Source organism: Triturus cristatus, chromosome 3_2, assembly GCF_964204655.1.
Source record: "Triturus cristatus chromosome 3_2, aTriCri1.1, whole genome shotgun sequence".
NCBI lineage: Eukaryota > Metazoa > Chordata > Amphibia > Caudata > Salamandridae > Triturus > Triturus cristatus.
The window spans coordinates 74,049,352-74,065,243 of record NC_140584.1 but is presented as its reverse complement, the minus strand read 5'-3'; positions in this window follow the sequence as shown (position 1 = coordinate 74,065,243).

Genomic DNA, 15,892 nt, shown 5'->3' with positions numbered 1-15,892 from the left:
CTTTCTAATGTACAACAATCCTTTTCAATCCAGCCCTGACTCTAGATGTCAGTAGGGGGTAAATCAGCACTTTGCGTGAAGGAAGGACACAACCTATACACATGTAAAGTGTGAATGCCATCTTCCTCTCCCAACCTAGAAAGACCATCAGTATTCAGATGAATGCAGGTGTATCCCTGTCACACCCAGTGGTAGCTGTCTGGAAAGTATGCACAAAGTGTAGCTGTTAGCTAGGCCCAGATGTGGATTGGAGCCAGGCTGCATAGCCCAAAGAGTCATAGGAACAGATAAAGGCCCACTTTCTAAAAGTGGCATTTCTTAAATAGTGACGTAAACTCCAACTACACCAGAAAGCAGGATTTATCACTGCCATTCTAAACATACCATACATGGCAACGCTAGTCCTGTCAGATCAGGACTTACCTGAGATACAGAGAGAGGTTCCCCTCAACCCCAAAGGGACAGGGCCCCGAAGAAGACTTGAATGTCAAAAGTATAAATTCCCTTTGGATATGTTTCTTATAAACACTCCTCATACACTCACATAAATGGAACCAACAATGGGAGCACAAATACGCAGGATATCGAAACAATTATAAACACAATTTAATAAAAACCTTCAATCACATGTACACCATATTGAGTGTTAAAAAAGTCTAAAAAATATATATCTTACAAATATAATAATAAAAATCGGAAAGGACTTTAAAAAGACAATTACATTTGTCATCAAAGCGTCAATTCATAAAAGTACATAAAACCAACATATGCAAGAGATAAATTTTTTTTATCAGGGTGTGGTTCTGTGTTGTACAAATTTAATAACGAACAAGGCGTCAACGCGTTTCGGTGGGTTAGCACAAATGGAACCATCTCCTGGAGCCATACATGTCCCTGCAGACCGCCACCCCCAGGGCCAGCTCCAGGAATGTCCCGGGGTGCGCACCCCCAGGACATTGCAGTTTGCTATGGCTTAGAGGCAGCCATAGAAAAGTTCTGCTCCGCTTCTAGTAAGTGAGAGCAGAAAAGCTCTCCTGTACTAGAAGCGGAGCAGAATTGCATTTGGACAAAGGGAGCCCTATGTCAGCAGCTCCCTCTGTGCAAAATCAATGCCAGCTCCCACTGGAGGCAAGGAGCTAGCAGAGACCGGCGGGGGTCTTCAGGCTTCCCCTGTGGGCCCCAACTTGAAAAACTGGGTGCCCTGGTGGGACAAGGGTGCCCAGTATTGTGATGTAAGGGGATGTTAAAAGAGAGGCACCCACCAATGAAATTCTTAGATGCAGAGGTACCATCTGAGACGGGAGGGGGACACACCCGTATTACCCATGAATGAGATATTAAAACGGGAGTAAGCATGCACTGCTCACTATGTATTATACATTACAGACTCACGTTTGGAGTGGAACAAGTGGAGCCTTGAACGCGCATACAGAGCCGCAAGGTCTCACGGGTAAAGGTATGCCCATGGTGGGCTACATCCTGGTAAATATATGTTATAGGGGGTTCCATAAGACTATATATAGGACATTTGCCCTACAATAACAGGTTACCAACCCAGTCTGTCTTGTGTTGTTGTGTTTGTGTATGTTCTCTTTTGTCTCCTACAGAATTGTTTTTAAATGACAAATAGAGGTGCAGGGTGAAACGAACAGACCCCACGCCCTGAAGAAGTTGCCGTGAGTGTTGTCCAATGGTAACGAAACATGTCGGCATTTTAACATATGAGCTATCACGCAGCTTAGAATAAAGTATGCAAGCCAGTGTGATCTAGCTCTTTTTCTGATATTAGTATATATCACTTAGGGGTTTGAGACGGTGCACATATTATAGCACAGTTCTCTGTTTCTTTTCTCTTTCTTAACTACACACCCTAGCACCTGTATAGTTAATCACTGGCATCAGACACATTTTCTTGCTTTTGGAGTGTTGGTAGCTGATGATGAGAATTTGAGGTAGCAGGCGAGTACCATCCTGCTTTACCCTCCTTGGTGGCGCTACCGTGAGGCACCAACACTCCTTTTCACTCCTTTTCTCACAACATTTGGGTGGCGGAGACATAAGGTTATTACACATTGATAGTTAGTTTGACTTACCTCGTAGGCAAAATTTCTTTTTCTTTCTTTTCAGTGAACTACACCGTAGAATAGCTTAGACGATAGAATCGCAAGCTGCAAATGAGTGTCTAACGTCTATGACAACCGAAACGGATGTATGAAATAATCGTTCACACTGTGAACAGGTCTTTGTTGTATACAATGCCCAGTATTGTGGCCAGACCCTGGGAATGGAGTGCCTGGGGCTGAAATCAGCCTGGTGAGGGGGTCTGCGCAGCCACACTGTGGAAATACACCCGGTCTTGTCGGATACATCTTGTGTGGTCTTGTGAGTGTGAAATAGGTACCTTGTAATATACAAAAGTGCTCAAGCTTAAACTGCTCATTTTACCACATACCCAGTCCCAGTCGCTATCAGTCAGATGTGTCACTGTGTCCCTCATCTCCTTTAACTTATTTTCAACCGTTTTTTAATCTTTTCTCATTTTTCCTTGGGTAGAAGGGTGTCGCACCTCGCCTGTTACCAAGCACAAGAACAAGGTACCCAGGACGACGGGAGTTTAGTAGGCGGTGGAGCTTGAGTTGGTAGGTATCACACATTTTCATTGTTCCGTAGTCTCTTCTGGACCAATGGTTGTCACTGGTTGGGTGTGTGTGAATTAGTGCTTCTAGAGATACACACGTTTGGTAAAAGATCAAGGGAAGGGGTCAATAAGGCTAATAATTGCAGCAGCCTTGACTTTGAGAACTCCTGAGAACTCCTCAGTGCTCCACAGTGTAGCCTCATGATTGCCAGCTTGGGTCTACAGCCTAGATTTTACTCATTTTTTGTTTTGTTAAGTGTGGCTCAGTGTCCTCACTACACTTCATCCAGAAAATGGTGGTCCTACAAAATAAGTGTAACATTGTAATGAAATTGCACTATGTCCAGTAATTTTACTTACAAGTATTTCAAGCGGAAAGAAAGGCACATGTTATTTTATTATTTTTATGCAAAAACATAAGCATGATCATTCTACATGAAGGAACATGCTTCTCTAAACAATTAAACTGAGCAAGTGATAGGAATCATCTGCCCAGCATAAAGGTGCACCTCAAGCTGACAGCTGTCCACTATCATCAGAAGTACAAACAACAAAAACTTCTTCATGAAGGAGAGACCCCACACAAATTCTTCAAATCAGGTTCTTTGACTACCACATCTCAGAATTATTACTCGTATATATGTTGATTTTGTTGTTGTTCAACATGCATCTCTACACTTGAAATGTGTCAGAGAATAGCAAGGACCGAGGGTGGTGGGGACTCCCAAATGTTGACTTACATTTGGAAAAAAGAGACTGAAGCTATACTGTAAAGAATAAAGTAAGAGTGTGATCCAAAGATCTTGAGGACCATTCAACATCGAAGGAAAGATATTGAGGGAGATTCCCCTTTAAGTGAAATAGACAAAAACATAGCAATCAGGATGTCTAACAGGAAGCAAGAGTAGTTCAGAGGACTCAGTCAGAAGTTTCTCAAGAAGGAGTTTCAGATCTGTTTAAACAGCAGCATGGGGAAGGCAGTTCCAGATTCCCAAAATGCAAGAGAAACTACACCATGCTGCAGTGTTTCTTAAACATGGCGTTTCCAGACGAAGACGCAATGGACTGCATAGCGACCAATTCCCCAAAAGATGTTCAATTCCTGTGGCTGCTAATGGGAACATCAGTGTGTAGTGTTCTATGCACAAGGCAGGCTTTTTGTAAATCAGTGGGCAACCATTCGAAGTGACATAAAAAAAAGAGGGAGTTGTGGGCACAGTGGTTGTTTCCTGGTGGTGTATTGTCCGCAGTACATAAACTGGCTCTCAGGAAGATAGATATTACTTTTAAATATCTGTGAGGAGGAATGTGAAATGGTCAGTTCTTGAAAGCAGGAATGGCTTAACATCTGAGCTCTTGTTCAGGGTTGTGAGATTGTAAGCCTCCGTGGAGCATGCACTTGAACTAAGATTTCTTGTCTACTTTTATAGTACATGTGACTAATCAGCCTCTTGTTGAGCCTGATTACTTAAGGGTTGCCAGTAGGTGCTTAGTTTGTACAATAAAAGTGCCTGAGACCAAAGGTTTTCTTAGGCACTTGTAGCTGGTGCAGTCAAATGCTGGGTTTGCAGAATACCAAGGCTGCCAGTCCTTGATTCTAGCTAGTGCCGGTTTCTTCTACCACCCTACACTTTCTGTCTCTTTATAACACTCCTGCAGTTTCCATAGTTTCTCTTCCTTCTCCCTTTTCTGCTTTTCCCTTTCTTGCTCTAACTCTAAGTCTAAGGATAAAAAATCGGTTGCATATTCTTCAAAAATGAATGACCATGCCCAACAGCTGAAATCACCAGCAGGAATTGAGCACTGGGTATTGGTACCCTTTGAGTCTTCTTCTTTTCATCACAGTCGTAATTAAAGCTCACCAACCCTTTTGCAAACTTCTATGCCAGATTTTAAGTTTACTGTGATACATACAAGAGGGGCTGCCCAGGCAAAAAGGATTTACGGGTAAACAGTGCGGCAAAATGATAGTCTACAGGGAAGAAGGATAAAAAAAATTCAACAGCACAGAATGGTGGAACTACTGTCTTCCCTGCGGGCAATGTAAGATGTCTCTTCTCTAGTCTGCAGCAAGGTCTCAGTTCAGGCATCCATTTCCATAAGGCAAGAAAAGGCAGCAGCATTAGGCCACACTTAATGATGTAAAATTGCTGAAAACAGTCCAGGAAATGTATTTTCTCAGTGCATGGGGGGCTCCCGGCTCCAGCAAGCATCATTTCACTTTGACCGGAGTGCTTTACGTCCTTGCATTTTTCCTTATTTAGCTTGGTAAGTGCAGCAACTCAGGAGTCAAACGAGGTGGCAAACGTGTTAAATATTGGCAAGTAGAAATGAGAAAAGCATAATGAACCGCTGATTTAGCACAAAAAAAAAACTCAAGTGATATATTGTTTTTTGATAGAACATGCTGGCTGCTGATTTTTTCCCATTATACTGCCAAGCTACTGGGCCAAAGGGACTGGAAAGCACATAGGGAGAGAAATCTTGTTTATAAACGGAGCAAATACGACAGCATGGCTGACTTAAAGTCCCAAACGCGATTGGGGGAGCGGCGCCAGTCGCAGCGCCTTTCGCTCTGTTTAATATCAGGAAAGTTGTTCTTTGGCAGCGAGACCTAAATAAACTGAAAATAAATAATGGCGGGAAAGTCGTTCAGTGCGCATGCTAGCATGGCGACCAAATCACCCCTTTGAAGTCTGCGAGCTGACACAGATCGTCAGCAGAGGCCAAGAGATGCGATTATAACGCCTCCCGTCTGCGCCATCAGACGAATGACCTCTCAACCTCTCGATAAATGCTATTGGTTTGGGAAGCACAACACCTCTTGCCAAGGTCAACAAGCATTTGCAATGCAATAGGTCTCGCATTTATAAGAGTTTGAGCTATTGGCATTGTAAAATTACAATGCCTTTTATTTATGCTTTGGTTTTAAAACAAATAAAAGGCATTGTCATTTACAATGTCAGTAGCATAAACTCGCATAAAAGCAGTGTGTGGAGTGCAGCAGTGTGCGGCGTGCAGCAGTGTGCGGCGTGCAGCACCGTGTGGCGTGCAGCAGCGCGTGGCGTGCAGCAGCGTGTGGCGTGCAGCGGCTTGCAGCGGTGTGCGGCATGCAGCAGTGTACGGCATGCAGCAGTGTGCTGTGTGCAGCAGTGTCGTGCAGCATGCAGCAGTGAGTAATGCAGCAGTGTGCAGCAGTGTGTGGCGTGCAGCAGTGTGCAGCATTGTGTGGCGTGCAGCATTGTGCGGCGTGCAGCATTGTGCGGCGTGCAGCATTGTGCGGCGTGCAGCATTGTGCAGCGTGCAGCAGTGTGCGGTGTGCAGCAGTGTGCGGTGTGCAGCAGTGTGCGGTGTGCAGCAGTGTGCGGCGTGCAGCGGCATGCAGCAGTGTGTGGCGTGCAGCAGTGTGCGGCGTGCAGCAGTGTGTGGCATGCAGCAGTGTTTCGTGTAGCAGTGTGAGGCATGCAGCAGTGTGCGGCGTGCAGCAGTGTGCGGCATGCAGCAGTGTGCGGCATGCAGCAGTGTGCGGCATGCAGCAGTGTGTGGCGTGCAGCAGTGTGTGGCGTGCAGCGGCATGCAGCAGTGTGTGGCGTGCAGCAGTGTGCGGCGTGCAGCAGTGTGCGGCGTGCAGCAGTGTGTGGCATGCAGCAGTGTTTCGTGTAGCAGTGTGCGGCATGCAGCAGTGTGCGGCGTGCAGCAGTGTGTAATGCAGCAGTGTGCGCAGCATTGTGCGGCGTGCGGTAGTGTGCGGCGTGCAGCAGTGTGCAGCGTGCAGCAGTGTGTGGAGTGCAGCAGTGTGTGGCGTGCAGCAGTGTTTCATGTAGCATTGTGTGCCGTTCATCAGTGTGTGGCGTGCAGCAGTGTGTGGTGTGCAGCAGTGTGTGGCGTGCAGCAGTGTGCGGCGTGCAGCAGTGTGCGGCGTGCAGCGGCATGCAGCAGTGTGTGGCGTGCAGCAGTGTGTGGTGTGCAGCAGTGTGTGGCGTGCAGCAGTGTGCGGCGTGCAGCAGTGTGCGGCGTGCAGCGGCATGCAGCAGTGTGCGGCATGCAGCAGTGTGCGGCGTGCAGCAGTGTGAGGCGTGCAGCAGTGTGTGGCGTGCAGCAGTGTGTGGCGTGCAGCAGTGTGTGGCGTGCAGCGGCGTGCAGCAGTGTGCGGCATGCAGCAGTGTGTGGCGTGCAGCAGTGTGTGGCGTGCAGCAGTGTGCGGCGTGCAACAGTGTGTGGCATGCAGCAGTGTGGCGTGCAGCAGTGTGCGGCGTGCAGCAGTGTGTGGCGTGCAGCGGCATGCAGCAGTGTGCGGCGTGCAGCAGTGTGTGGCGTGCAGCAGTGTGAGGCGTGCAGCAGTGTGTGGCGTGCAGTAGTGTGTGGTGTGCAGCAGTGTGTGGCGTGCAGCGGCGTGCAGCAGTGTGCGGCATGCAGCAGTGTGTGGCATGCAGCAGTGTGTGGCGTGCAGCAGTGTGCGCCGTTCAGCAGTGTGTGGCGTGCAGCAGTGTGTGGTGTGCAGCAGTGTGTGGCGTGCAGCAGTGTGCGGCGTGCAGCAGTGTGCGGCGTGCAGCGGCATGCAGCAGTGTGTGGCGTGCAGCAGTGTGTGGCATGCAGCAGTGTGTGGCGTGCAGCAGTGTGCGGCGTGCAGCAGTGTGCGGCGTGCAGCGGCATGCAGCAGTGTGCGGCGTGCAGCAGTGTGCGGCGTGCAGCAGTGTGAGGCGTGCAGCAGTGTGTGGCGTGCAGCAGTGTGTGGCGTGCAGCAGTGTGCGGCGTGCAGCAGTGTGCGGCGTGCAGCGGCATGCAGCAGTGTGCGGCGTGCAGCAGTGTGCGGCGTGCAGCAGTGTGAGGCGTGCAGCAGTGTGTGGCGTGCAGCAGTGTGTGGCGTGCAGCAGTGTGTGGCGTGCAGCGGCGTGCAGCAGTGTGCGGCATGCAGCAGTGTGTGGGGTGCAGCAGTGTGCGGCGTGCAGCAGTGTGCGGCGTGCAGCAGTGTGTGGCGTGCAGCAGTGTGCGGCGTGCAGCAGTGTGCGGCGTGCAGCGGCATGCAGCAGTGTGCGGCGTGCAGCAGTGTGCGGCGTGCAGCAGTGTGAGGCGTGCAGCAGTGTGTGGCGTGCAGCAGTGTGTGGCGTGCAGCAGTGTGTGGCGTGCAGCAGTGTGTGGCGTGCAGCAGCGTGCAGCAGTGTGCGGCATGCAGCAGTGTGTGGCATGCAGCAGTGTGTGGCGTGCAGCAGTGTGCGCCGTTCAGCAGTGTGTGGCGTGCAGCAGTGTGTGGTGTGCAGCAGTGTGTGGCGTGCAGCAGTGTGCGGCGTGCAGCAGTGTGCGGCGTGCAGCGGCATGCAGCAGTGTGTGGCGTGCAGCAGTGTGTGGCATGCAGCAGTGTGTGGCGTGCAGCAGTGTGCGGCGTGCAGCAGTGTGCGGCGTGCAGCGGCATGCAGCAGTGTGCGGCATGCAGCAGTGTGCGGCGTGCAGCAGTGTGTGGCGTGCAGCAGTGTGTGGCGTGCAGCAGTGTGTGGCGTGCAGCAGTGTGTGGCGTGCAGCGGCGTGCAGCAGTGTGCGGCATGCAGCAGTGTGTGGCGTGCAGCAGTGTGTGGCGTGCAGCAGTGTGCGGCGTGCAGCAGTGTGCGGCGTGCAGCAGTGTGCAGCGTGCAGCAGTCTCGCATTTGTGAAAGTTAGAGTTTTTAGCATTGAAATCTAATGTTTTTTTACTTTAGTCTGTTCATTTGCAGAGGAGTGATTATATTTGCATAGTGCTATTGCCATTTATTTTGACGTTGTGGCGCTGGAGAACCTGGAAATAGGTTATAAGGGAGGGGAGACAAGAGTGATAGGTGCGTGAAAAATAAGTAACAAAATCCTTGAAAAAACAAACACATAGGTAATGCAAGATTAAGTAAAGCATGTGAAATCTAGTCAGGAACAACATGTTTACTTTAAAGGTTTTGGTTAGTTAGAGCCAAACGCAATTTACCGGCAGAACTGCTCGCCTCTATCTAATGTGCTGAACCACCGTAGTGCGAGCGGACTCAAACTGTGAATTCACTCCAAAATACGATGACAATGACAGCGACATTAAAGGAGGAGGGAGTGGGAGGGGGGAGTGGGGGCGGGCCGCAGTTGTAAAAGGCAGGGAGAGGGTGAGATTGAAGGGAAAGATAGGGATCAAAGGTGTTGGACAGGCCACACGAAGGGCTTGCTCCCTCCCCGCACGACAGGGCCCAAGCTCCGGCCCGCCAGGCATAACCCACGAAAAGCACCTGTACCCCGTCTCCCGACGGATCTTCTGCCCTCGGACCTCTACTCATCACGGGGCCCAGCCCCACCGGCTCCCCCGGCCGGTTCAAGCCGCCATCTTGGGCCCTGCACCACGAGGCCGCGTGGCCTCGGCCCGACCCTAACCCCGGGCCCAGCCGGCCCCGACATCCCGGCACCACCTTCCACCCAGGAGGTGAGCGGACCACTTGGCAGGTCAATGGGAGAACGAAGTGTCAAGAGCTCTTCCCCCGCCAGGTGCCGATCGCCTCCAGCTCCCCCAGGAGCTGGCTCCAACCCCCTGCTGGGTGTCTGGACACCTTCATCCCGGACCCTCCGACCTCCGAGTGCGAGGGTCCGGACATCAAAGGGCGCCTGCCCTATAACTGGGGCAGCTCCGGAGCAGGAAGGCAGTTGTATCCTGGAGTCGAGAGACACCGAGAGAACTCAGCCTTGACGGACTACTGGCGCTGCCGTAGCCCGCTCTTGTGAACCATCGTCCTGCCTGCTGGCGCTGCCGCGGCCTTCTGCAACATCCATCCTCGTCGGGACCTGCTGGCGCTGCCGCGGCCCGTTGTAACGACCATCCTCACCGGGACCTGCTGGCGCTGCCGCGGACCGTGTACCGACCATCTCAACCGGGACCTGCTGGCGCTGCCGCGGCCCGTACCAACTAAACCACCAAGCTCGAGGATTGTGAGCTAGTCATCATCTCATCCGAACTACCTGACTGGTAGACAGACTGTCCCGCTACCCCTTACCCTGCTTTGAGAGACTTGAATCGAGGGGACCCCTGAGTCCAGACCTCCTTGTACCATTCAACCGTACCCTAAGAAGTGCTTATAAAGAACCCTGAACCTTATCCGTGTGTGGTATCCGTCTGTGGGGGGGAAGTTACTTGTCTGTACGATCGCTGGAGACGGCTCTCCCCAGAGAGCTCTCCTCCTGACCCCGGCCGACCCTCCCGGTCCGTCTACCCTTTCTAACATTGGTGGCCAGCGGCGCGATCCGAATCAACGCGTAATCGTACAGAGAGTAGCTCACCCCACGACAAAAACACGATGTCAGCCAAAGATAGCAACTCCACCGAGAAATTCCAAATGGATAAATTAGAAGAATACAACCACCGCGAACTGAGACAATTCTGCATAGAACTTGGCATTGCTACCACCGGCCTGAGTACCAAAGATGATCTAAAGCACGCCCTAGAGTCGTGGACAGAAACTGGGGTCGCCGGACCCTCCGACCAAAGCAGCATCACACCAGAGGGGAACGCCACGGCTCCCGAGGAGCGGGGAACGGGCCTCTCGCAGGAGGAGATCCGAGAAAGAGAAAGAACCAGATTGCACGAGTTGGAAATGGCACGACTCAAGATGGATGGGGAACTCAAGTTAGCTGAACAGAAACTCAACCTCGAGCATATGCGGCTCCGAGATGAACGAGAAGAGAAGCAGAGACAGAGAGAGCTGGAGGAGAAAAAAATAACGCTCGAGCACGAGCGCAAACTGGCAGAAATAGAACTTCGGAAACAGAATAAAGAACTGGGGGTGCCTGAGCGACCACACACCCCGGGGCCAATCGAGAAAAAAGTCCACATCCCCAAGGATGTTGTCCGCGAGTATGTCCGAGAAGACGACATACAACAGTGGTTTAAAGCCTACGAGATCGCCATGACCTCCCACCGGATCGACCGGAGTGATTGGGGAGCCGGACTTTGGGGGAGGTTTATCAACGAGGGTCGCGATGCCCTACTGCAGCTCCCAGATCACCAAATGTCGTCCTACGACCACATGAAGGCTGCCCTCCTCACCCGCTACGGCCTCACACCTGAGATGTACCGCCAGAGGTTCAGAGATTGCACCCGGATCCCAGGTACAACTTGGGTAGAATACGTGAACTATTTCAGCCGTGCCTTCGAGGGTTGGATAAAGGGGAGCCATGTCACCACCTACGAACAACTCTTTAACCTGATGGTATGGGAGCACCTGTCGAACAACTGCTTCGTCGAGCTCAGGCAGCACCTCCTCGACAGTAAGCTGACTGACCCCCGGCAGCTCGCCGCCGAAGCTGACCGATGGGAAAGCACCCGAGTGGGCCGGAGGGGGCCACACGAACAGAACAGAAGCAACCAAGGCCAGCACCGTCCTCGAGGAGGAGGGGGCCAGGGGCGAGGGAGAGACGCCTTGCCCGCAACACCCGTGGCCAGCACCCCGCCTCCAGCCGGCCGGGGCAACCCCCGTGGCGTCCTGGGGTCCGAGCCAACGTCACGTGCCACCGATGCCAGCGAGTCGGCCACTACGCCAATGACCCGAGCTGCCCGCAGAACCAAACACCCAAGCCCCGCCAGGTAGCTGCCGCCGCCCTGGGGGAAGAGCGATCATCGGAGGAACCAGAGGAGTATGAGCCGGCCCAGCAAGAGTGGGAACTGGCCGCCATGGTCCTGGCGTGCTTAGGGGGAAGAGACATGGTCCCGCGGGCTCCCCTACCCGCTAACACCAGGAAATACGGTCAGTGGGTGACCATTAATGGACAGCGAGCCGAGGCCTTGCGTGACAGAGGCGCCAGTGTGACGGCCGTCCGCTGTCACCTGGTGAAGCCCGAGCAGATCCTGCCGAACATTCTCTGACCCGTCCGCTCGGCAGACAACTCTGAAAGTATGTGTCAAATGGCCTGCGTCCCATTCGAATGGGGAGGGGTCTCCGGCCTGTTGAAGGTGACGGTCCGGGACGATGCCCCCGTGGACTGCCTCCTGGGGAATGACCTCGAGAGTTCCCCGTGGGCCACCGTTGAGAGAAGAGAGCACCTGGGGATGCTGGGCCTCCCGGACTGGGCCTGCATAACCACCCGGTCCATGGCCGCCCGTGCCGTCCCTCGATCAGAAGAACCAGAATGGCCAGCACCTCCGCCCCCGGTCGCCCCAGTAGAAGACAACGACGAGGCCAGCCTCCCAGACCCGACGACCGAAGGGGACGCGCAACCCCAGGACCTTCCTGACCTGGCTCAGTGGCGTCAAGAAGGGGGGCCCACCCAAGAACAGTTCCGCCAGGAACAAAAGACCTGTCCCTCCCTCGAGGGACTCCGCCAACAAGCCAGCGCCCAGAACGCAGGGGACTCCACCGGAACTCACTGGGTCTACTGGGATAACGACCTGCTATACAGCGAGCAAAGAATCGCCGAGCTGGGGGCCGGTCGAGTACTGGTGGTACCCCTCCGCTTCAGAGACTTTCTGCTCAACCTGGCCCACGATGTCCCCCTGGCTGGACACCTGGGCCAGGATAAAACGTACAGCCGCCTAGTGACCCACTTTTTCTGGCCGAAAATGAGGAACGACGTCCTGAACCACTGCCGATCTTGCCCCACATGCCAAGCCAGCGGGAAGAGTGGTCGGAAGCTGAAAGCCCCTCTGCAACCCTTCCCTGTGGTCACCACCCCGTTCGAGAGGGTGGGGATAGACATTGTGGGGCCTCTGGACCCCCGCACGGCACAAGGACACAGATTCATCTTAGTACTGGTGGACCATGCCACCCGCTACCCCGAGGCGGTGCCCCTACGGACCGTGACAGCTCCGGTGGTTGGCCAGGCCCTAATGGAGATCTTCTCCCGGGTAGGCTTCCCCTGAGAAGTCGTCAGCGACCGAGGCACGAACTTTATATCCAAATACATGAAGTCCCTCTGGCAACAATGCGGGGTCACCTACAGATTCACGACCCCCTATCACCCCCAAGGGAACGGACTAGTGGAGCGTTTTAACCGCACCCTCAAGGGGATGATTGGGGGATTGGAAGAGCCCCTCCGTCGCCAGTGGGATGTACTACTCCCGTGCCTCCTCTTCGCCTACCGAGAAGTTCCCCAGAAGTCCCTCGGTTTTAGCCCTTTCGAACTCCTGTACGGGCACCCTGTGCGAGGGCCCCTCAGCCTAGTAAAAGAAGGTTGGGAGATGGCCCCCCTGAAGACCCCTCCAGACGTCTTCAAATACATCCTGGCCCTACGCAATCAGACCCGGCGCTTCAGAGGGATGGCCAAGGCGAACCTCGAGGCCAGCCAGGAGGACATGAAGAGGTGGTATGATCACAATGCCTCCTCCGTTGAGTTCGAGCCTGGGCAACAAGTATGGGTGATGTCCCCCACCGAACCATGTGCCTTGCAGGATAAGTGGACGGGGCCCTTCAAAGTGGTCGAGCGCAAAAGCCCCGTCACTTACCTCATCGACCTGGGGACCTCCCGGAACCCCCTCCGGGTCCTCCACACCAACCGACTCAAACCACACTTTGTGCGCTCAGAACTCAGCCTCCTGATGGCTACGGACAGTGGGGCAGAGGAAGACTCCGAACCCCTTCCGGATCTTCTGAAGACTCAGGAGAATGACGGCTCCGTGGACGGGGTCCGGCTATCTGACGCCCTCACTTCGGAGCAACGCCAGGGCTGCCGAAACCTCCTGTTGCGGTTCGCTACACTGTTCTCCCTCACCCCCGGGGTCACCCCTTGGTGTTTGCACGACGTGGACACCGGGGACAGCCCCCCTGTCCGACACCGGGCCTACCGCGTACCAGATCGGGTACGGGCCTGCATACAGGAGGAAGTGGCCAAGATGCTCACAATCGGGGTCATCGAGCCCTCGGACAGCCCCTGGGCCAGTCCGGTGGTATTGGTTCCCAAAGCCGCTGCCCCCGGCACCGCACCTGAACTGAGATTCTGCGTCGACTACCGGGGCTTGAACGCTGTCACCCGGACCGACGCTCATCCGATTCCCCGAGCAGACGAGCTGATCGACCGGCTGGGGGCCGCCCGCTACCTTAGTATCTTCGACCTAACAGCGGGCTACTGGCAGATCGGCCTCACACCCAGGGCTCAGGAACGGTCAGCCTTCTCTACCCCCGATGGCCACTACCAATTCAAGGTCATGCCCTTCGGCATGAAAAATGCCCCCGCCACGTTTCAACGCCTCGTGAACCAGGTCTTGGCGGGGCTCGAAGAGTTCAGCGCTGCCTATCTGGACGATATCGCTGTATACAGCCGCCACTGGGCCGACCACCTCCGTCACCTCCACGAGGTCCTACAGGCCCTCCAGCGGGCCGGCCTCACAATTAAGGCCGGCAAGTGCCAAATTGGCCAAGGGTCTGTGACCTACCTTGGGCACCAAGTGGGAAGCGGGCTGGTGGCCCCGCTACAACTTAAGATTGCTGCCATCCAGTCCTGGCAGCCCCCTGTCACCCAGACCGAGGTCCGAGCCTTCTTGGGGCTCACCGGCTACTACCGGCGGTTCGTGAAAGACTACGGCAGCATCGTGGGGCCCCTCACGGGTCTCACGTCCAAGAACCAGCCGAAGCGGATTAACTGGACCCCCGATTGTCAAGCGGCCTTCGAGAAACTGAAGGCCGCCCTGTGCACCGCCCCTGTGCTCCAGGCCCCCGATTACAGTCGGGAATTCGTGGTACAGACCGACGCCTCCGACCACGGCATCGGAGCCGTCCTTTCTCAGTTAAACCCCGAGGGTCATGACCAGCCGGTGGCCTTCATCAGTCGACGTCTCCTGGCCCGAGAACAGCGCTGGAGCACCATTGAGAGGGAGGCCTTCGCAGTGGTGTGGGCCCTCAAAAAGCTCCGGCCTTATCTCTTCGGTACCCACTTCCGGGTACAAACCGACCATCGACCCCTGCAGTGGCTGATGCAGATGCGGGGAGAGAACCCAAAACTCTTGCGCTGGTCCATTTCCCTGCAGGGAATGGACTTCACTGTGGAGCACCGGCCAGGCCAAGACCACGCCAACGCGGATGGCCTGTCCCGCTTTTTCCGCCTCGACGAAGAGAGTCCCCAAGGAGATGGGTGACTCTCCCCGCCTTCAGCTGGGGGGGACGCATGTTGGACAGGCCACACGAAGGGCTTGCTCCCTCCCCGCACGACAGGGCCCGAGCTCCGGCCCGCCAGGCATAACCCACGAAAAGCACCTGTACCCCGTCTCCCGACGGATCTTCTGCCCTCGGACCTCTACTCATCACGGGGCCCAGCCCCACCGGCTCCCCCGGCCGGTTCAAGCCGCCATCTTGGGCCCTGCACCACGAGGCCGCGTGGCCTCGGCCCGACCCTAACCCCGGGCCCAGCCGGCCCCGACATCCCGGCACCACCTTCCACCCAGGAGGTGAGCGGACCACTTGGCAGGTCAATGGGAGAACGAAGTGTCAAGAGCTCTTCCCCCGCCAGGTGCCGATCGCCTCCAGCTCCCCCAGGAGCTGGCTCCAATCCCCTGCTGGGTGTCTGGACACCTTCATCCCGGACCCTCTGACCTCCGAGTGCGAGGGTCCGGACATCAAAGGGCGCCTGCCCTATAACTGGGGCAGCTCCGGAGCAGGAAGGCAGTTGTATCCTGGAGTCGAGAGACACCGAGAGAACTCAGCCTTGACGGACTACTGGCGCTGCCGTAGCCCGCTCTTGTGAACCATCGTCCTGCCTGCTGGCGCTGCCGCGGCCTTCTGCAACATCCATCCTCGTCGGGACCTGCTGGCGCTGCCGCGGCCCGTTGTAACGACCATCCTCACCGGGACCTGCTGGCGCTGCCGCGGACCGTGTACCGACCATCTCAACCGGGACCTGCTGGCGCTGCCGCGGCCCGTACCAACTAAACCACCAAGCTCGAGGATTGTGAGCTAGTCATCATCTCATCCGAACTACCTGACTGGTAGACAGACTGTCCCGCTACCCCTTACCCTGCTTTGAGAGACTTGAATCGAGGGGACCCCTGAGTCCAGACCTCCTTGTACCATTCAACCGTACCCTAAGAAGTGCTTATAAAGAACCCTGAACCTTATCCGTGTGTGGTATCCGTCTGTGGGGGGGAAGTTACTTGTCTGTACGATCGCTGGAGACGGCTCTCCCCAGAGAGCTCTCCTCCTGACCCCGGTCGACCCTCCCGGTCCGTCTACCCTTTCTAACAAAAGGCAAAAACAAGGGGGTGGCAAATGGTGTGCACTTTGATGTCCTCAGTGTCCGCACGGCTCACTGAGGACATCAAAGCAAGTGATCAGGCAGTGC